We start from the raw sequence: 22,838 nt of genomic DNA on the forward strand, positions 1-22,838 counted from the left end.
TTTTTTTTTTTTTTTTTTTTTTACAATGACCTAGGATGCATGTCATGTGAGTGAAATGAATGAATTAACCCCATACTTGTTGCAAATCTGTCAATTCATCTGTGCAAATATTTAAGATTTTCTCTGCACGCTGCTTGGCTATTTTCGGCACTCCTATAAAAATGATTGGGAAGCACCCTGCATGCTTGGTCTGCTCTCCTTCACTTTGCAGGCTCCGCTCCATTAATAGGTGCTCGTCTCACAGGTGGGACCCACACCTATCAGACTTTGGAAGCATATCCTAGCGATATAACCCCTAATGTATGAGATGGGCCAATTCCTTTAACTCTCCATTCTGGTTCATAGAGAGGAGGCCTGAACGGGGACCCCTTCCTCCCCTATGATGTCCATATATTCTAATAGAACATATAGACATGGGTCATTCTCATGAAATAACCCTTATAAAATAAAAATGATTGGTCAGTTTTTTTAAAATCGGGACATTTCATGAGCAAAGTATCCCAAGTAGGAACAGTCCCTGAAGGAGAGACACTTGGAAGCAATGCAGAAAAGCTTCAGCCAGAACTATTTTTGAGTTCTCACCTGTCCAATGTCTCCAGTTGTCATCAGATCCATTATTGTTAGGAAACAGACACATCACATGTCTCCCCAAACAGAAGGGAGGAATTTCCTTTGACTCTTCCTGGCATTGTGGACTAATCTGGGTCTATGAGATTGTTGGGACGGTGACCTCATATCGGAAGCTGCAATGTTCTTGACGTTGGCTGGCACCGGGGCAGTGGCCCAATGCAATGGACTAGGGTCACTTTTATGTAATACGGTAAGATCAGTGCCGCTACATAAAGACCTGCTTTAGTGCAGTGGGTAGAAGGAAGAGGGGAAAAAATCCCCCCAAAATAGAGTGTTAATCTTAGACTTCCCTTGGACGGTAACTCCAAAGGTGGTCTTAAGGACAAGTGCAGTGGGGACATTTCTTTGACTGCAAGCCATACAATTCCCCATAAGGCTGCATTCACATTTGCAGTAGTCTGGTAGCCATTTTGATATTTTTTTTTTGATTTTTTTTTTTTTTGCTGCAACTGCAAGAATATGCATCACCTTATAGTTTTCCATTAGAATAGAGCTTATACTAGAACTGCTCTATGTGACGCTGCCTAAACGTGAATGAAGGCTTACGTGGTCTTTTCAGCAGTCACCATGTAGCAACCAGAATGATAAAGGACCTCCATCCGTCCCATGCAGTTCATGCACGGACATTATCCCCTTCATCCTTTTGCTACATCACACTACCCCTCACCCACTTATATATTTGTGGGATTTTTGCATTTGCTTCCAGCCAAGAGAACAGCTGGATGAGAAGTGGCTAGCGCATATACGTCTGGCAGCTTGTTCCTGGAGGGAAAATGGTTTGCACTGGCCCAGATATCACACCATCTGTATCCCGCATACAATAGGCAGACATGGCCACCCAGTAGAAAAAAAACAAAAACGAAGGTGACACACAAATGTCCCAGAATATCCCAGCTGTTACAAAGTCTGCCGCTCGGCAATGTAGTGTCCCAGAAAGTTCTGGATCAGTGCACGCTATGTCCCCCCGGTTGTCGTTGACCAAGCATCAGTAACAAGTGTCCACATAACCAAGTTGATCTGCTAGAGGCGGAAGGAGCCATGAACACCTCAATGTTTCCAAAGAACGATTACAAAATAGTAATTAGTATAATCATGTCCTCCGATACTTACAGGTCATTCCTCCTCGTCTACCTAGTCCGTCATTAAGACCAAACCATGGGGTAATTATCGCTTACCTTGTCGAATATCTGGTTTGTCTTGTTTGGTTCAGTCGCCACTTTTCCTTGTTTGCTCAGGACTGTTTGTCACCGAAAGGTAAATGACTAAGATCGGCGTCAGTGAATCCTTATATGATGCAAGAGATTTTTGTATTTTCTAGGGCACAAGTAGAATGGGGCTACAAGCAAATGGCCCAGTGCGTCCCTCATTCACCTGTCACATGGTAGCAGTTACAATGTGCACAAAAGCTTCTCTTTTATCAATGCCCCTCTGTGTCAACCCAATAGAGTCCAAAAGTTTCATTGCTAGGGATAAAAGGCCATAGGAGTATAATCCTTCTTACATTGGAGCAATTTTGGCAGCAGAAAATGTGTTCTTGGTAAAGTTTTAAAGGGTTTCCTAGGTATATGACCTAAAAAATATCTTAGAGGTGGAGCAGCACAGCCAAAGCCAAAATCCTCAAAGGGCAGAGGGTGCAAGCCTCAAAGAAGACTGGACTCCAAACCTTGTGTTATGAAGGAGAGGTGCATCCACTGTGTCAACAGAACAAGTTTGATTGAGGGCTAATCCTAAGGGTGTTATCTAAGTTGATACATTCTGAACTGATCCTTATCCATTCAGAATGCATTGGGGCTAAACTGATCCGTTTTGGGCCACCTGTGAGAGCCCTGAAACGGATCTCACAAGCGGACCCAGAAACACCAGTGTGAAAGTAGCCTAAGCCGCTGGCAAACAGGAGCATCACAGCAGGTGAGATTAGTGGAGGCCATGCCCAGGAGGAGAGGAAAGGCAGTAAGCGCAGACCTCCAACATAAAACCTTGCCACTGTATACCCAATGCCTTATTGTATAAGCAACATTTCAGTCCCTCCATGAAAGCCCCTCGAGCTTGAGAATGGTTCCACTGAGGGACTGAAATGTCACTTACACATTGCGTGAATACACTCTCTACTTGACTGTCTGAAGACCTTCAGAGCGTTGCTTCTTCTACTGGAGCTTAGTTTTATGACCTCTTACTCTCTTTCGTGGGTCATGTAACTAACAGTAAGTGTCCAGCCAGTTTGTATATCCCATGTATATCCCCTTTGTAGAACCCTAGACAGTTGAATGACATATAGGACTGATCTAGATCAAGATAAGTATCACCCAGGGTAGGACATTATTCTGTTTAGTCTTGGTCATGTTTTGACCTCTTGTAATCTATACAAGAAGCAAATAATGTCCTTTTCACTGCCCCTTATAATGGGAAGGTAAGCATGAAGGTGTTGATGGCTATGACTACAATTTGTGAGAGTCACCAGCCTTGTTTCACAGTTACTAATCTGGCCCCAGGCTGAGCCAGAAGGAGGTCAATTGTCTGAGGAACCTACAGGACAGGTTTCCTAATAAGTGGTTTTGCAAAGAAAGGTGTGGGAAAATGCAACTTCTTGTAAGCTGAATGTATCATTTAAATCATTATGGTCTTGTCATCTAAACTTACTGTATGTGTCTCAGGACTGTCCTACATGTACATCGCCAGGTGCTCATTTATATTGTGTAATGCCATCTAGAGAATGTTGCCTGTGCTTAGAAAGTAGGTTACGGCAATCAAAATGGAGATTTATCATATTCCATCAATGCTATGGAGGTCATGGCACTCTTAGACATTAGACAAGACTTTTCAAAACCTGACGATATTAGCAGGATCGGCCATAGAGCTTTGTACCCCTGGGAGGCAAGCTGCAGCCAGGGGTGTCTAGAAGAACCGTAGTCCGCTCTGACCATTGAAATGCACATGCATGCTCCACCGTGGATTTTTGTGGCATCTGTGGAAATAGACAATTAGGGGCTCATTTATTAAGACAGGCGTTTCCCATGCCTGTCTTAAGTCTGTCTGTGCTGCTGGGGGAAGCCCATAAGTTATGTGGAGGCACATGTCTCTACATAACTTTGGTGCTTCCTCCAGCAGGTAGTGCGACATACAAATCTACACCAACATCGTTGCTGGCTTCGATTTAAGCCATTTTCTATGCCATAAACTGGCATAGAAAATGATGAGAGGGGCCTTCCCTCTTCCCCGCCCCCTGTCGGAAGGACGTGAATAGGGAAAAGTCGCAGATTTTGCCACAAAATGTCATGCAACAAACCCCATAGGGAGGACTTCATCATTGTAGGTGTATTAGAATACAGATGACACATGGAGGGTAAAAAACAGGCGCACGAAGCAAACACGGATTCTTCATGGACATCTTTGTGGCTGAAACACAGACAGATTTTCCATGGACATCAAACAGACACAGAAATGTGAACGAGGGCTAAGATGCATCTCAAGGAGGCTACTGTTTCATTAAGGAGACACAGTGGAGGACTTATTTTTTAGGCAATGCACCATGGGTAATATAATGCAAATGAAGGTAATAGCTGTTAAGTCAAATCTTCAGGTAATGATCCATTCATTAGCGAGAGAGTGATCTGGTTGGTAAGATACCCAAGTATGAAAGGTCTCAGGTGCATTATCAAGAGCAATAGCCACAATACCCTTGATGTGGGTAATTAAAATGTATCACAGGAGGATCTGTTTTTTGTGTTTTTTTTTCAATTGATGTTGTACTGTAATTAACCAAGCCCCTGGGTATTGTCCTAATGTCCGAAAGATGAGTCTGCTCCTAGTCTCATACTTCTGCTTATATATGTCTGACTAGTTAACTTGTCATATCGGCCATATAACCTGAAAACTATTACCCCCCGATAACCCTATTAGTATTAGATGTTAAATCTAATGAGGGCGGGGGGAAAGACAGCAGCTTTAAAGGGGTTGTCCAAGTTACTTTTATTGATGAACTACCCTCATGGTTCTATCCTATCAGCAGGGGTCTGACACTTAGCACCTCCACCGATCAGCTGGTTGAAGAGAAGGTAAGTCTGTTTTAGTAACTACTTGCATCCCCCAGGTAATAACAATTCTGGGGCATCTATTCTTATGACTCTGTGTTCTGACATTCCTTCATTATTCCTGAAATACGTTATGAATGAACTGCCAGCATTCTGCAATGAAAGTCGAAATGTTACCAGTTGGGGGTGTGACCCTGCACAATCTGACACTATCCAATCAGTGCTGCCGGAGTCAGACTGTGCAGGGACACACCCCCAACTAGTAGCCCCCATCTGGATATTCATCACAAACAGCTTGCAATGCGCTTAGGGTCCTTTTATATATAGAGAGGTCCTGGCAGAATGAAGCAGATGTTTTCAATGGGGCTACATTCACATGACCGTATTTTCAGTCCAATACGCATTTTTTTGCGGACCCAGTCATTTCTATGGGGCCGTTAAAAATGCAGATAGCACACAGATGTCACCCGAGTGCTGTCCGTGCCGCAAGTGGTAGAATATGTCCTACATAGGGCATCTCTTACATAGGGCCCTTGGAAAGTGCGGGATACGAATGGACCACATCCGTATTTTGCAGCTCCACATTTTGTGGATCGCAAAGTGGATACAGCCGAAGACTAATTGTCAGAGCTTAAGCAGAGAGAAGGGCTATGTTTGGACAACGATCTGCTGCACAGGAAGGATGATTTTTTTTTAATACAGATCGCCAACCCCGATCATGTGCCGGATCATCCGTCCATGTAAAAAGACCTTCACTCTCACCTACACTAAACAGCTGGAAAAGTTAATGACTGACTGATTAATGCGGCTCAGTAGCTCATGGGCAAAGTGCAATGTTAGTAAATGACGCCTGCCGTATAGGAGATTGTGCTCTGCCACTATCTAACATCAAGGAAGTCCAGCTGGAAGCTGATCACGGAGGAGTCACATGCTTGGCTATCTTGACCGCAGAATTATCATCTTCCCATTGTTTTCACTTATCCTCTAGAATCTCCAAAGACGGTTTTGGACAGATTGCATTTTGCAATCAACACTATGGGGGAGATTTATCAAAACTGGTCTAAAGTAGAACTGGCTTAGTTGTCCATAGCAACCAATCAGATTCCACCTTTCATTCTTCAGAGCTGCTTTGGAAAATGAAAGGTGGAATCTGATTGGTTGCTACGGGCAACTAAGCCAGTTCTACTTTACACCAGTTTTGATACATCTCCCTGTATATTTTCATTTTAAAGGGGTTGGAATTATTATTATTTATTTTTTTTGTTTGTTTTCAGAGACAGCGCCACCCTTGTCCTTGAGCTGCGTTTGATATTGCAGCTTACATTGAAGTATATAGACGTGAGCTGCAATACCAAACACAGCCCGTGGGTAAGGGTGGCGCTGTTAAAGGGAAATAACAGATCCATCCGCAAAAAATATGGAACCTGTCCGATTCTTGCCCATATTTGTACACAAGAATAGGCATTTATGCCTTGGAGAAGGAGAAGACGTTCCGTTCCACAAAATCGGAAGGCACACGGCCGGTATCTGCGTTTTGCAGATCCACAATTTGCAGTCTGCAAAAACGGATATGGTCATGTGAATGAGCCCCAATTACTGAACTGCGAGACATTATGCTGAATCCACATCTGTGGTGCGCTATCGGTGCATATGCCCATATACCCATAGACTTTAATGAGCAAACATATGCTAAAAACTGCCAGTAATCGGCTATAGCAGCACAAGTTGACAAGCAGGGCATGGGCGAGCCTGAACCGAGTGCCGGACCGCAAGTAAGTATGCTTCCCTGCACAGGTCCACCCGGGAGGAGCGCTGCCGAAAATTGTTTCAAAGTTAGAAAACCTTTATTTTATTTTTTATTTTTTTATTAAAAGATTTTTATTATTTTCAAGTGATTCACATACAATAATAAATGTCATATGTCGGAATGATATATCCATTTATGGCCTGCATAGGCCTATTATACAGAACTCAGAGAAAAAACTAATTAGATCAAAGGAAAGACAAAGTTGGAGAACCCCTTAAAACTTTACAAAGGCCAATTATCTGGGCAGTTATCAAGGAGAAACATTCACATGAACACTCGCTCCCAATAATTGCCCCGTGTAAAGGTGCCAATGCTGGTTCATCCTTTATGCGGCACCCAAGATTGGGCGGCAAATCGTCCTGTGTAAACCGGGATCTGCTGCCCAGGAACAATGAAGTTGTATGAGGATGACTGATCGCAGTAGTGATCGCCCGTCCCCATGCAGTGGAGGTGATTGCTAAATGATCAGGCAATTATCGTGAATGAATGGTTTGTTCCTGATAATTGCCTGCTTGGTCAGCGCGTGTAAGGTGGACTTTCCTTATAGTAAAGTACGTTATTGTTTGTTTTGTGGTTTGACAGATAACGTTTCAGCCATGTGCATATTCATGTAACCCTTACTTGTGACGCCAAGGACAGCTGAAGGCCATCTATGGCTCTTAGTCACAGTAAAATCTGGTTCTCTTAGGGTAGGGCTATATTTAACAAAAAAATGTTAGAAATGTCGGAGTACGGCAGGCTCTCCCACACTGTGACCCCTCTTGAAGCACTTCTATTGGTTGAATCAGAGTTGTGCAACCTGTAGGTCGGGTCACACGAGGCCCCGTTTTTTTTTTTTTAAGGTTTCGATGCTCAGAGATGCAATAGATTCCGGTGGGAACTTTCTGGAATCTCAGAACAGTGGTACACTCGCAGACAGCCCAGGAGAGGGGGGCAGAGGATGGGAGTGGAAGTTTTGGTCCTGAGAGTGGTAGTAGCATTCACGGTGGCAAATCCCCCCTCTGGTTCTCCCTGGGCCATGCACTGACTGTAGGGCGCGTCCTTTTCTTCCTTTGGGACACACCCTGCTGTTTGGGCTCCTGTCTGGTGTGAAATGGGGTCCCCTTGATGTCAAACGTTTTGGCAGGGTTGTGGATGAAGTGGCCGACGGGTGATGGAGGAATCAGTAACCAGTCCAGGTGATATCAATAAATAAGCCTTAAGTGCAGAATAGGAGTAGTAGTACATCAGAGAGTAACAAGGCACAGTTCCAAGTAGATGACGGTGCAATTTTTTACCAAGAGCAATGTATGGGTAGTACCATACCTTCCAACTTTTTGGACAGTCAAAGAGAGACACTTATGGGTCATTGTTTAAAAGATCAATTTTTCCTGATTATCAATACACTTTAATACTTTAGTCTTAGTGCAGAATAGAGCAAAAATATCTGAATATACAGAGGAACCAGAAAAACACTCTCTGGGTCAATATTGTCAATTTAATAATGTAAATCTATACCTCAGATTACCAAGAGGGAAATTTAAGGAACAAAGAGGGACTTGGGTCAAAAATAAGGACTGTCCCTCCAAAAGAGGTATGGGAGGTATGTAGTACCCCTTCTCTCTGTAGAACCTTAGGCATGCATTGTGGTTTCTTGTACATGTTTCTAGAATTCCTGTTCTGAGGGGTACAGATTTAGGCCTTATGCACACGACCGTATGTGTTTTGCGGTCCGCAAATTGCTGATCCGCAAGAAAAAAGGCTGACCTATCCGTTTTTTTTTTTGCGGATCCATTGCAATAATGCCTATCCTTGTCCGCAAACTAGAAAAAAAATAGGACATGCACTATTTTTTGGGCGGAGCAACGGAACGGACATACTGATGCGGACAGCACACGGAAACAAAACGTAACGGACACGGAAACAAAATACGGTCGTGTGCATGAGGCCTTAGGATGCTAAGAATATTTCCTCTCAGCAGAAAAGCCTTTCTCTGCCATAAACGTGCACAATACCTAACTGACTCCAAGATCTTGGACCTTCTAACTTCTTCTTCTCTCTGAAGCACTTTTGATAAAGTTGCTTGACTGTATATTGCCTCAGAGAAGAAGGTTCTCTGAGCTTGGGCCTAGCACTGAAGAACTTGCACAAGTAGGTCTTCTCTCTTCCTCAGCTAGAGTCTCACTATTCACTAACCAGGGGACGGACCTAGGTCTATCTTCTGGCAACTTAAAGTGGTTGTCTTACTTCAGTAAGTGGCATTTATCATGTAGAGAAAGTCAATACAAGCCACTTCCTAATGTATTGTGATTTGTCCATATTGCTTCATTTGCTGTCTGTATTATTTTCCCATCACATTATACAATGCTCGTTTCCATGGTTACAGACCACCCTGCAATCCATCAGTGGTGGTCGTGCTTGTGCACACTATAGGAAAAAGTGTCAGCCTCTCTGGTGGCCGGAACCATATAGGCTGGTGTTTTTTCCTATATTGTACAAGCATGACCACCGCTCATGGATGGCGAGGTGGTCTGTAACCATGGAAACGAGCAGTGTATAATGTGATGGGAAAATGAATCCAGACAGAAAAAGAAGCAATATGGATAATTACAATACATTAGTAAGTGGCTTGTATTTACTTTCTCTACAAGATAAATGCCACTTACTGAAGTGACACAACCCCTTTAAGGAGGATGAGCCAAGGTGTTAACCCTAAACTGTCCATACAGTGCTATTAGATATACAAATACAGTAAATCACAACATTTCACAACATTTCACGTAGCAACATAACATTACAACAATGTATTCTTTGCAGTGACCTTGCCCTGAGGTACTGCACCTTCTCACACAGCTCCAACCAAATATATGTGCAAAACATCACTGGGGCTGACACTAAATGACCTGCTATACTGATACACTCTGTCTTGCTACCTAGGGTTGGTTTAATTTGCTGTTAGGCATAGAGATTTCTGAAAGTTTATCTACTAAAACCTTTGGAGGTAATTGAGATGACAGACATCCCAAAGGTCCAAATTCTACAAGTTATATTTTGTTGTATTTTGTATGACTATAGTATTGTTTCTGTAACATTATTTACACCATTTGCATGTTTCCCACAATTTCCATGTAAAGAGCAAGTATGAATCATTGTCTTAAAGAGGACCCGTCACTTCTCCTGACATGTCTGTTTTAGCTAATTGCGTGTAATAGCAATTCTGGAGCATCTGGTCCTATGACCCTATGATGAGTCATCTCTTTATTATTCCTGCTAGAAGTTTGGAATGAAGGCCCAGACGGGTGTTACCAGGGCGTGTGTCCCTGACACTGGCAGCATTGATTGGATAATATCAGACTATACAGAGACACACCTCCGTTAGGTAACACCCATCTGGATCTTCATTCCAAACTGCTAGTAATTTATTCAAAAACATCTCGGAATAATAAAGAAATGTCACATAATATAGTCATAAGAATAGATGGTCCAGAGTTGTTATTAAAAGGGGAATGCAAGTAGTTGCTAAAACAGACATGCCAGGAGAGGTGACAGGTCCAATTTTAAGAAGGCTTTTAGGAAGGATAACACAAGTGAATAGTTTAAAGAGGTTTTCCGGGTTCTGAGCTGTACTCGGACATATCCCTTTTTTCACCCAGGCAGCCCCTCTGAGATGAACATTTCATGCTCCGATGCTCTCTCCTGCCCTGTGATGTATCGCGCAAGGTAAGTGCTTTCTTAGTTACATTTTTACACTGCTAGGCGGAGGCTTCATCCTAGCGAGTGTTGCTGGTGACGTCACCGGCACTAATGTTTTACAACGCTAAAGCCTGCCCACTAGTGCCGGTGATGTCATCGGGAACACTGCTAGGCGGGAGCCTCCACCTAGCAGACACCTGGTACGTCACCGGATCTGCAGAAAAAGCTTTTGCATGATTTAGGGCAAGGGAGAACGTCAGAGCATGAAATGCTCCGATTCACATCTCAGAGGGGCTGTCTGCGTGAAGAAGGGGATATGTCAGCGTTCAGCTCTGAACCCGGACCACCCCTTTAAGTAAGACTAGCTTCACAGTAGTGGTAAATTCTTCCGGCAAAGGAACAGCCTGTTGGAAGACATCATATCCAGCACTGCCAGAAATGGCCGGAGCACCGCCAAGCCCCTTGACTAGGGACTCGGCAGGGATCTGGCCTGTTTCCGACATTAGTGTCAGGATTTGGCCAGACAAATAATGCTTCAAGCAGCAGTTTTTGTTCTAATGCCGGAAACAGGCCGGATCCCTGCCGAGTCCCATTATAGCCAATGGGCTCCAGTGGGGTCAGGTAATATCCGGCATGCCAGATACAATGTTTTCCGGCAAGCTTTCCCTCTGCCAGAAGAATTTATTGCTGGTGTGAACCTAGCCTAAGCCCGGTGGAGATACTTAAAGTATATGTCCAGTTGTAAGAGTAAAAATACCATGCAAGTCCCTATCCATTACAGTGCATGCTTGTTGGCTGTTATATTTGGGCCGAGCTGTGGTCCGTGACTACAGCCTAGCTCCAGTGTCTACAGGGAGTCTCCACTCATCATCAGTTCATGCTGCTACTTCCTCTCCGCTGAAGCTCTGCTTCTTAAGATTGGCTGCTGTGCATAAACACAAGCCCATCTCAGGCTCCCCCGGAAGTCAGTGTGAGCACAGGGAACCATAAAATAATGACTTTTATTTCCACAAATTAAAAAGAAGAAATAGATCTCCATACCAGCACTTCTACCCGTTACAATGCTCTTCATATCTTCATCTGGGCCACTTGCAGGGATGAAGGCTAGACTGTATAAAGCAGCATTGGGGGCTTTTATCTACTGACCAGACAGAAGGAAGACCAATATTAGTACCAAATGTGAACAATTGTATCTAGAAAAATCCACGCAGCCTAAAATGGCAGCCTGCCAAAAGCATGGAAAGAAAGATTCGTTGTGCACCATGGACCGACCTAGCCATAATTGTATCGGGGGAACGCTCATAGGCACCATAGACAAAAAGGCTTTCACTCTGTGGTTGGGAGAGGAGGAGGAGGGGTGAAGTGGTGGGAACACAGGGGACAGGAAAAGGAGAAGAAAATTCAAAAAGAGAAGTAGAGGAGATGACCCAGCACTGGACCTGGGAGACATAACGTGGACACTGAATGTATTGTAAGAAGAAGAATCAGGGTTCAGAGGACTCTGTTAAGCCTGTGATATGGTGTGCGTGGTGGGGGGACTTCACTCATAAAAGGCCGGTTCGGTCACTTTTGCAGGTTTCTAATAGACAGGTGTTTAGAAAATTTGCAAGCGCAGCACTTTGGAAACAGTAATTCAAAGCTGTCAATCCGCCCTGGCTAGACGGATACATTGTACAGAGTTTGTTTCTTTTGATCATCAGTCATTTCTGCTGACTTGCTACTTTGTGACATGTTTATTCATCCATAGGGGAACATGGTGTGTCCAAACAACGGCAAAGTTCTGGTTTACACGTAAGGCTACTTTCCCATTAGTGTTTTTTGCGGATCCATCATGGATCTGCAAAAATGCTTCCGTTACCATAATGAACGGATCCGGTTGTATTATGGTTTCTATAGCCGTGACGGATCCGTCATGATCATGAACACCATTGAAATTCAATGGGGGACGGATCCGTTTTCTATTGTGTCAGAGAAAACGGATCCGTCCCTATTGACTCACCTTATGTGTCAGGACGGTTCCGTCTTGCTCCGCACCACATCGCTGATAGAAAAACGCTGCTTGCAGTATTATTCTGTCCGCGATGGGAGCGCAACCAAACGGAAGGGAATGCCTAAACGGAAAGTAGCCTAAGCAGAGCCCTACATCATATGTGGACACATTGCATCATCCCAGCAGTGGTTAGTGGCATTGGAATTGGTGATCTGAATGTGTAGAAGTGGTGACGATGGCTGTATATTCTCGTGTTTAGAATCTTATAGTCATGGGTCTCGTTATCACAATGCTAGTTATAGTTTTATTTAAAGAGCATCTGACAGGATCTGCAGTACCATTATATTCCTCACCTCTTTGTAGGAGAGGGCTAGTCCTACTCCCTGCCAGGAGAGGGAGTTCTAGAGAGAGGGAATGTATCCATCTGCACCTGCTCCAAGGTCCTTTGAGACCAGTGATACAGCTCGTCTGTAAGGACCACTACTCCAGGGAGACTGTAGGGTCCCAGGCCACCAGAAGATCTGCAAGCTACAGCATTTTACAGTCAGCAGAGTAAGCAGCACTACAGTTTTACAGACTCTGCTGCAGGGGAGGGGATAACAAGTTAAGACGCCCATCACCACAGTTCAGGACAGGCACACTTATTGCTGTTAGCGAACGGAAATCAGGAGAAAGAGAGAGAGTAGGACTACTCTCCAGTGCTATTGTCTGCAATCTTGCCTGCTACCATACCTCATCATCTGAGGATACAGACATTGCCCCTTGTTCCAATAGCAGCTGGATGTACTGTAACTCATCCTTTGCATTCAGTAAAGAAAAATGTATGTTATGCTTCTACATCTGCCTGATTCCTTCACACCACCTTTTCACTGGACCAAACCCGAGGGAGCAACGGCCTGAGGGCATACACCCTGACACAGCATCTTTTCAGGGACACTACCACTCCCATCCTCTGCACTAGCTCCCCAGGGGCCTGCTGCAGATCAACCCTATGAAACCAGGTATATTGTCTGGTAGGGTTGATCGTGGTGAATTAAATTAACCCTCTGTAGCTGCAACAGGCTATACTGTTGCGGCAAAATTTTCACTTTTATTCTTTATTATAGGGTTGATCGTGGTGAATTAAATGAGCCCTCTGTGGCTGCAATAGGATACAAACTACAGATTGGCGTTGTATTAAAAAGCAGGACGTGCTCAACCCCATATGCAGTGGTGCATCTATACCGGGGGGGGGGGGGGGGCAGATCCTGCACTTGTGGTCCGCTGCTAATGGTAAACCCCAGCAAAAATGCATTGGGGATTGCCATTAGCAGCGGACCACAAGTGCTGGATCTGCCCCCCCCCCCTGCATATGGGGTTGAGCACTTCCTGCTTTTTAATACCACGCCAATCTGTAGTTTGTATATGAAATTTTTTGGAGGTGTAAAAACTCCTAGTCTGAATGCGCCTTTATTTCCATCCACAGGCAGCATTCTGGTGCACATGTGAGGCCCAGGCTATAGCAGCCAGTCTTGGCTGGGGCTCAGAGTTCTCTCCCTCCTCCCATTGTATGTATAGTCACATACTGGAGGTTACTGGGAAATTGCTGTGAGACAGACCTTGCCCTCCTGTAATTCGCCCACTGGCTCCTGGTATTGCCCATACGGCACAGGTAGGTTTAGCGTTAGGTCCCGAGCTACTTGAGAAACCTTGGCGCGGTGCTCGGGCTCAGATATGTCCTCCACAGTAGGATATATTGGCTAATCTCTCAATTTTACATCAGTAGTAAGTTAGTAAGACCGCAGAGTGCACCTGTCTTTGTTATTGCAATAGGATATACCATTGCAGCAAAATTATTTTATTCTTTTGCAAATGAGGACTGAGGGGCTGGCCTAGCTTCAAATCCTCCTCACCCCTGTCAACCCCCCCATGCCTTCACTGTTCGGATGCTTGGCCCTGAAATGCAAGCAGCATGTTATAAAGCCGAGTAAATCTATATATAGTTTTGTCCAATGGGTGGTCCAACTCAGAAATTGACTGCTGTCTCTGTATGCCCAGACACTCACTGAGTAGGACTCCTAAACCCAGAAAGAGCAGCGCCCCGCGGCGAGCACTGCAGCCTCCTCGCAACTCGCTTGAATGGGACTGCGCTGCATCTAGGCCATGTGACCGGTGAACGTGACTTCATTGGTCGAGGAAGTGGTAGCAGCGCTCACCGAAGAGCTACAACATCCTGAAACAGTTTATTGATGGGGATGCGTCACACCCATCAATCAGATATTGGTGACCTATCCTGATGATAGGTTATTAATATGTTACTCCCAGGAAAGCCCTTTAAATGGACATCATTGGTGCTCTACATGTGTGCTTACCATGTCAAAGGGGTTAATTAAAGGGTCATCCTATCACCTGGCCCTCAAAATAACAGTGTGAAGCAGCTCCAGAGGACCTGTTAGATTTGGCCAGGGGGAGCCACCTACCCTGTACATACCGCTGAATAAGGTAAGTATTTCCCACCATCATAGGTTCTCTTATGAAATAACACAGGGGCAAGGTGCATAGGAATCAATAGCTCGTATTGATGCTTTCTACTTGTCCAGATTTTGAGCAGTGGGACAGGCGACTCCGGGAGGGAATGGGTAAAGGCACAGGAATGTCTGAAGAGACAGCAGGATAGAATTCCACCGGTCCAGGTCTCATTGTATTGCAGGTTTGTGATCAGTTTGGTCTTGTCCATAAACTATGCATGAAAACCTAATCCTACCTGGATTACACATAAAGCTGAGGAGTGAGCGTGACGAAGCTTGCAAATAATCGCTTGAACGCTGAAGAGTCATCTGCACCTAAGGAACCGCTGCTAAATCAGATGCTATTAGAAGCAAAATGCAATTTCATGTAAGTATATGGTCCAAGGAAAAAAAACTATAATTAAAATATTGCATAAGAAAAGTGAATTTTCATGGTGTGAAACATGAAAGTGAAATCTCCACAACCGTTACAGACCTAATATGAACACAATCATATAGTATGCCCTACAGGCAATGGCGGGTTAGGTAACCTCTTCAAGGCAGAACATTCATCAGTTGTTATAAGTAATGTCTGCAATGTCTTTAATGGTCCCAGCTTATATACTCCCCCTCCCTGCACAATGACCTCTGCACAGGTCACAGAGCATACCTAGAAAACTCTCCCATAGAATATTTCCAATCCATTGTGACCTATGGCTTATGGTGGCTGTGGTAAAGCATATGCAACGGGCACCTCCCCCTAGGGCCCTCTATATATAGAACCCGCGTCCCAGGTGTAGGAATGCTGAATGGTATAGTGAGGCATAAAATGTCCCTTTTTGTGTGTCACGGTGCTCCTACCTCCATACGGCTGGACCCCAGGCTTTGGCTCCGAAGCAATAAATAGGGGGAATAATTGAGGTATTTGAAAGAAAGATTGAGTCCAGACCTTGTATGTAGTTGAATAGCAGCTTTACTTTGCATAAATGTTCTCCAAAACGGTTTACAGACTTTGTCTTGGTCCCAGCAGGCTTTAGCATTAAAACTGGCAGGCAAACTCAACTCTGCTACATCTGTTTCTCTCTGGCTCTGCTGTACTGACAGGCTGACTGTATGACTTTGCTTCTTCTTGCATGCTGCACTTCTCTTTGTATGGTCTGTCTCTAGATTAGGCCACGGAACTTTCCTCCTGGCTTCTGAGGCTTCAAGCTTTGGCCTCAATGGCCAGCAGAGCTGAGGGTGCTCTGGCTGGCTTGGGCACGTCCAGCAGAGACGTGCACCTGCACACCTGTCCCCTAGCAGGGGATAAGTTAGACTAACTGGACTTCTGCTCCACCCTTCCTGCAGAAAATAGGACTCACCCACCTCTCTCCAGAGGGGGGGGGGGGGGGGTTAGAATGGAAAGGAAGGTTCCATTCTATTTAAGATAGCTCTGCCATGTTTGCTGCCGACTGCTGGTGAACCAGGCACATTACATATGAACAGTTACATAACAACATTATTAGGAATGCACAGTGTGGAGGACCTGGAAATAAATGCATAAGATTCAGGTTAGATCAATAAAGACAGTAATAGGGTGCAGAAGTGGTAACACCACCCTGGGGGTGTTACACATATCCCTAAATGCTCTTGGTAACAGCTCAGGCAATATGGTCACCTCCATTAGCACCTACAATAATAGGATACAAAATCTACAAGCAGAAAATAAATCAGGCTACAAAATAGGAATGTTTAAAAAAATAATAATAATTTGTTATTCTTTCCTGTTAACTTAGTAAAACTAAAAAATACACTTATTTAAAGAGACCTGTCTCGGGTACAGATCCTCTTTAATATACCCAGAGCAGCACCTGAAGCCAAATTCACACAGACATGAGATAGAGCATTATGTACAGATGAGCTCACATCCCCTCCATTTACTACCTACTCAGTGACACCTAAGGTATATATTTAGTGTGCTGAATATAGTTTTTATAGCTGTAATTGAGCCATTATCATTACAGGCTATACACAGCAATCACGCTGATTATGTATATTCTGACTACTTTACCCTCATAAGCATTTATACTTTGCAGTAGGGTCAACATAAAAAAATTAGAGAATTATTGCTTAAAGGGTTTGTCCAGACTCAATCACTGCATAATAAGAAGCGTAATCACTATATAATGAAAAGTTATGCAACTTTCTAATCAACATTATAAATTATTATCAGATCCTCTGGACATTTATATTCAATATTCTATGCACTGTGTTCAGTACAAAAGAAGAGGTACATAGGGGCACATTTATTAAGACTGGTGTTTTAGACACCGGTCTTAATAAGCCCTATAGCTGGCGGTGCATCACCGAAGTTATGTAGAGGCGCCAGCCTTCTTGGCAGCCAAGCATCTCTCATCTGCCTTTAGGGAGCACATGCACTCTCTCTGGCTCTACCGGGCCAGTGTATGCACGCCCTAATCTTCACCAGCCTATGGCTGGCCACCCAGTGGTAGGGTGCCTGAGCAAAAAAGTTACTGGTCCACTAATTCCTGATAAGCTGTGCTATAGTTCATTTTCTGCCCGTGTACCGACCTCCTCCTATTTCCTGGATTCTGAACTTTCGCTGCCTGACCTGACATCTGACTGTTTTCTGGATTTCATAAACTCTGCCTACCCTGACCTCGGCCTGTCCCTGACTACGAGTCTGCCTGACCCCTCAGTGCTCCACAGTAGTGTGTCAACCCCCAGGAGACTACTCCAAGAAGTGTGCGGCCTGTTGGTTTCCCTGCAGCGAAGTTCAGCGAAATGGGGTTAAAGAGTGAAAACCAGGTGACTGCCAGCACCTTCAAACTGGCCCACCAGAGTACCAGAGGATTTTCTGGTGGGCCCAAGCTCTGACAATAATGGACCCCTAATAAAAACAAGGCACTTTAAAGGGGTTCTGCACTTTGTTTAAACTGATGATCTATCCTCTGGATAGACCATCAGCATCTGAACAGCGGGGGTCCGACACCCGGGACCCCCGCCGATCATCTGTTTGAGAAGGCAGCGGTGCTCCAGCAGCGCCGCGGCCTTCTTACTGTTTACCGCAGGCCCAGTGACGTCACGACTAGTATCAACTGGCCTGGGCGGGGCTAAGCTCCATTCAAGAGCTTAGCCCCGCCCAGGCAAGTTGATACTAATTGTGTCGTCACTGGGCCGGTGGTAAACAGTGAGAAAGCCGTGGCGCTGCTGGAGCACCGCTGCCTTCTCAAACAGCTGATCAGCGGGGGTCCCGGGTGTCAGACCCCCGCTGATCAGATGCTGATGATCTATCCAGAGGATAGATCATCAGTTTAAACAAAGTGCAGAACCCCTTTAAGGACCTGTATGCCCAGAGAGTGGGCCCTCAGAATCATTTCCTCTGGTTGTCCCAATGGACTTAGGAGAAGCCCCAAGACAAATCTGGTGGTTCCACACCTGCTGCTGTAACATATGCGCTCACCTCCAGTGGGTGCACAGGATTCAGGCCGCTTCAGCCTTCCAGAAAATTCTGAAAAAGACAGCAAATCCAGCACTCCAGAAGAATGTAACAAAATCTAACATTTATTCCATACTTGTTAAACTGTGATACATCATGTCCAAGTGCAGAGGTAGCGCACATCTAATGGTGCGCTACTATCAGATGGTGCGCTACCTCTGCACTTGGACATGATGTATCACATTTTAACACGTATGTAATAAATGTTATATTTTGTTACATTCTTCTGGAGTGCTGGATTTGCTGTCTTTTTCTGAACTACCATCACATCCCCAACAATCATGAGGGTTGATGCAAGGTAGGTGGCTATGTGCAAAACCAGAATGTGAGCCTTTTTTGGTTTCTTTAAAGTATATGTCGTACCATGAACATCAGTTTACAGTAACATTTTCAGGCAACGTAATACAGAAATGTAAGTCTGCCCGCCCATCCCATGCCCTCATCCGTCAACGGCATCCACATCCGGCTCAGTCCAGTCTGCCCCTTTATTTCCATGTATAGTGTTTTTCATATCCACCAGTTCCTCTCCCTCTTCCTTTCCCATCCAGATATCATCCTTCCTTTTTGCTGCCACATTCTGCCAGATATCCTGAGGGGTGTGCATTGCTTTCCAGTGACCTCTGGATCTTGGCAGCGTGCCCTGTGGTTCTGGCTGCTTCTTGCATTAATCTCACACTAAGCCGCTGTCACCTCAGAGACAGACAGTTATGTCTATAAGACAATCCGCTCTGCAAAAACTATGGCGGAGCCAGGGACTGGTGACTGACGCATGGAGCAGCTAGTGGATGGACTCGTACATTGGTGGCCTCTCAGGTACTGAGGCTAAACAAACTGTGCTCCTGAAATACTGCAGAGTCATCTACATGGAGCTTGGATGTTCTCCCCGTGTTTACGTGGGTTTCCCCCGAGTTCTCCAGTTTCCTCCCACACTCCAAAGACATACTGATAGGGAACTGAGATTGTGAGCCCCATTGGGGAAAGGTTGATGCTAATATCTGTAAAGTGCTGCTGAATATGTCAGCGCTATATAAGTGAGTATAATAATAAAGTTAGATGAAGCCATGACATAAACCATTTCCCCATGGAAGGCATATGACATAACGATTCTGGCTGATTTGCTCCCTGCACTGCATTAAGCATGGCCAGTTATAAGGAACATTTTGCCCCTTTAAAAGAACGGACAATGATCTGTCAGAGCTGTGACCCCTTTGGTGCGCCCTTTGTTTTAACAATGGGTGGGGGCCTCAGCAATCAGAGCTAAAAAAAAAATATATATATCATAGATAGCGTTGAGTGTGAATATTCGAATCGCGAATATCGCTACTTCGAGAATTTGTGAATATTTAAAATATAGTGCTATATATTGGTATTCGAAAATAGTGTTGAATATTTTAATCGTGAATTTTTTCGCGAATATATTAAATTGCAGATTTTCGCAATCAAGTAAACAATGACTGGAGATCACGAATTCTCAAATTTTTGGCCAGAAATTCGCGAAATATTGCAAATTCGAATATTGCCTATGCTGCTCATCGCTAATCATAGATTTTTTAATGGATTGGCAGGTACTCTTTAATCTGTCCCTCAAACACCCAAACAAGTTATATAGAGCACCGTCCTAGGGTTACACCGGGTCTTAGAATGGGCTCCATATTTGCTTATTCGCAAACAGAGCTTATTTTTAAAAAAAGGAAAGAGAACAAAATTTGTCTTTGTTACCATGTGAATCTGTCGGCAGAATGAAGATTGTCATTGACTGTATTGTGCCCAGGGGTGAAAAAAACAGATGCAACCATATAAACAGCTTTTGCGGTTGCACAAGGGCCCTGAATTCGATAGAGCAAAGACTGAGGGCCCAATTAGACTGCCCAGAGTTGAGGCAGTATGAGCAACGATGAATACTAAACATGTCAATAAGCACTGGTTTGTACTGGTCTATTACACAGACCGATGCAAAGTGAATGGAGGAGGAATGATCGTTACCAAAATGGTTCTTCCCCTGTTTAGTTCTAATGATCATTGGCAGCACATCCCTGATTACGCATGGAGATGTGCAGACGATAATCGTACATCTTTCGTTCTGATAAAAGATGCAAATCAGCTGACAAACCAGTATTTGCTAATTTATCGCCTGGTCGGGGGCACTGTTATACAGGCCAATTAACAGGAACGAGAGTTCCTATGAACACTTTCTGATAATTGGCCCAAACATCATCAAATCTAATAGGGGCTTAGGGGTCCTTACACTTTTTCTTGCACTGTCTATGTCCACCTCTGATTCTACCTATTAAAAGACTTTTACAAGAAACTACCACCTATCATCTATCCACAGGTCAGACCAATTTAATCGAAAGCCTAAGATTGTGACTTTCTTCACTCTAGTGCAAAAAAAGTGCACAAGGATGGAGTTTATTGCAAGTGCTCTCCATAAGAGATAACGCTCAGAGGAATGGGGATAACCAATCCTCATTCCTCTGAGTAAGAAGGCCATGCAAGGGTTTGAGACAGTTGGCTAAACTCAGCCAAAGCCAAGGAAGAGCCCATCTTGCTCCAGCTCCCACCTGGTTTACCACCCCAGGTGTTGGCCAGAAGCCCAAGTCAAGGTTTGGCTCTCCCAGAAGAAGACACCAAGGGGTGGTAGGCGAAGTGACAAACCTTATGGCCGGATGGCCACATATACACACCCTATACCTACAGGAGGGAACCAATGAGGGTGCTGTATCCTGAATAGTCCTTGTTTATGGAAACAGGTTCCATGTCCCCCATTTGAATGGAGCGGTGTTTGAGTCTGCATGCTGCCGTTCCATACAAAGTCTATGGGACTGATGGAGATAGCTCAGTACAGTACTTGGCTATATTTGTCAGTCCCATAGACTTTGCATGAAACAGTAGTGCACTCAGTTCAAACGGAGGACATACATTCTTGTGGTCGGTGGTGGTCTCCCTACCCAGTGATCACCTCTTCTGTGGATAGATAATAAATATTGTTTCTGGAAAAAACCCTTTAAAGAGGAGACAGAATGTTGTATAAATGCTGTATTAGACTAATGCATACAGAATGAGAGCTGCAAACAAGGAAATGATACAATTAGTAACAAGAAAAAGTAATTCAAATAAAATACAATCCTAAACCACTATAACAAATGCAGGGTATTCTACTACCTATATGGTTAGACATTTCCTACATTGTCACACACATACGTTTTCACACCCTGGTTTTGATGGCACCACTACACCAACTACAACTGACTGCTCTTTACAAACCTCCAGAGCCTCAATACATCACACAAAACGCCACTTCCAGTCAATGGTTTCAGAACCAAATGCACACGTCACTTACATATGTGTCTATGACATTTGTCTGAATTCAACCCACTCTTTCCTGTTCTGCTTGAGATCTCGAAGATAAGGAGGAAACCACAGCTGCAAATCTAAAGGAAGAGGGGAGCCACAGCTGAATATGGCAATCAGCACAAGACAAAGCGACAGATCGCCTTCCTCTGAAGAAGATGAACCGTGAATAATGGTATCAGAGTCCTTTGTTATTTCAATACTTACCTCGTCCTCTTTAGAGGATACAAACAAGGCACAGTTGAGTGAACTTTAGTGAGTTTTACCAGAAACGGAGGTCAACATAATGTTTGACCAACCAGCCAGCCTGCCCATTGGGTACGTTGATGACATCTCCAGAGAAAAGCAACTAAGAGAATAAGAGGGGCTTTCCAGGTTCAAAATACTGATGGCCTATCCTCAGCATAGGCCATCAATATCAGATTGGTGGTAGGCCATCTCTCGTTACTCTTGCAGATCTGCTGTTTGAATAGGCCACAGTGCTTGCACAATATTTCTTGGCCTCTTTATTGTTTACTTGAGGTCTTCTACCTGCATGCCACAGGTAGCAGTGCTGAAGGGTATTGCAGCTTCGACCTAGTCACTTGAATGGGACAAAGCTGCAATATCTTGCACTACCACTACTAAGTAGATGGCTTGCATGTAGATGGACCAATGTAAACCATGAAGAGGCTCTTTGAGCAAACCGCCTTTTAACAGCCTGGTTGGAGGGGGTGCTGGTAGTTGGACTTCCACCGATCTGATATTGATGACCTGTACTGAGGGTAGGACATCAATGTTCTGAACCTGGAAAACCCCTTTAAATGCGTTGTCCAGTTCAGAAAATATATTTTCATATTCTCTGTTACAGAATTCTGAGGTAATAGTGGGGGTTCTCTGTTCAGGATCCTCATCGCTTGGACATAGCGAAGAGTGGTTAGAAAGTATGTCTCACATATCCTATATGACACACACAATTTAATCAATCAATTGACCAGAATGGACACTGTGTAATACTTCCCCTGTGGTTGCCCTGCAGGTACTGCCAGGGTCCCCCCATATAACACCTGATCGGTGGCGGAAACAGCGAAGAACCCTTTGTCATCAGCTTATTGTAAAGGGAACCTTCTAGTAGATTGTTCAAAGAAGAGCACCTCTTTAAGCTGGCCATATACATTAGATAGTATTCAGGGAAATCCCTTAAAGACTCCAGGACCTCCTGGTGAAGGTGGAAGACTCCATAGTTTACTATTTACAGCATTTTTTTGTGAGAACAGGAGATTTGGATAAAACAACCCCTTGTTTGCTGATATAAAACTATACAACAGTATTGCAGGTTCATTTTATCATGGAAACGTTAACTTCTCCTTATGGCAAAAAAAAAAATGGTGAGATT

This window comes from Bufo gargarizans, chromosome 7 (assembly GCF_014858855.1).
Source record: "Bufo gargarizans isolate SCDJY-AF-19 chromosome 7, ASM1485885v1, whole genome shotgun sequence".
Classification (NCBI taxonomy): domain Eukaryota; kingdom Metazoa; phylum Chordata; class Amphibia; order Anura; family Bufonidae; genus Bufo; species Bufo gargarizans.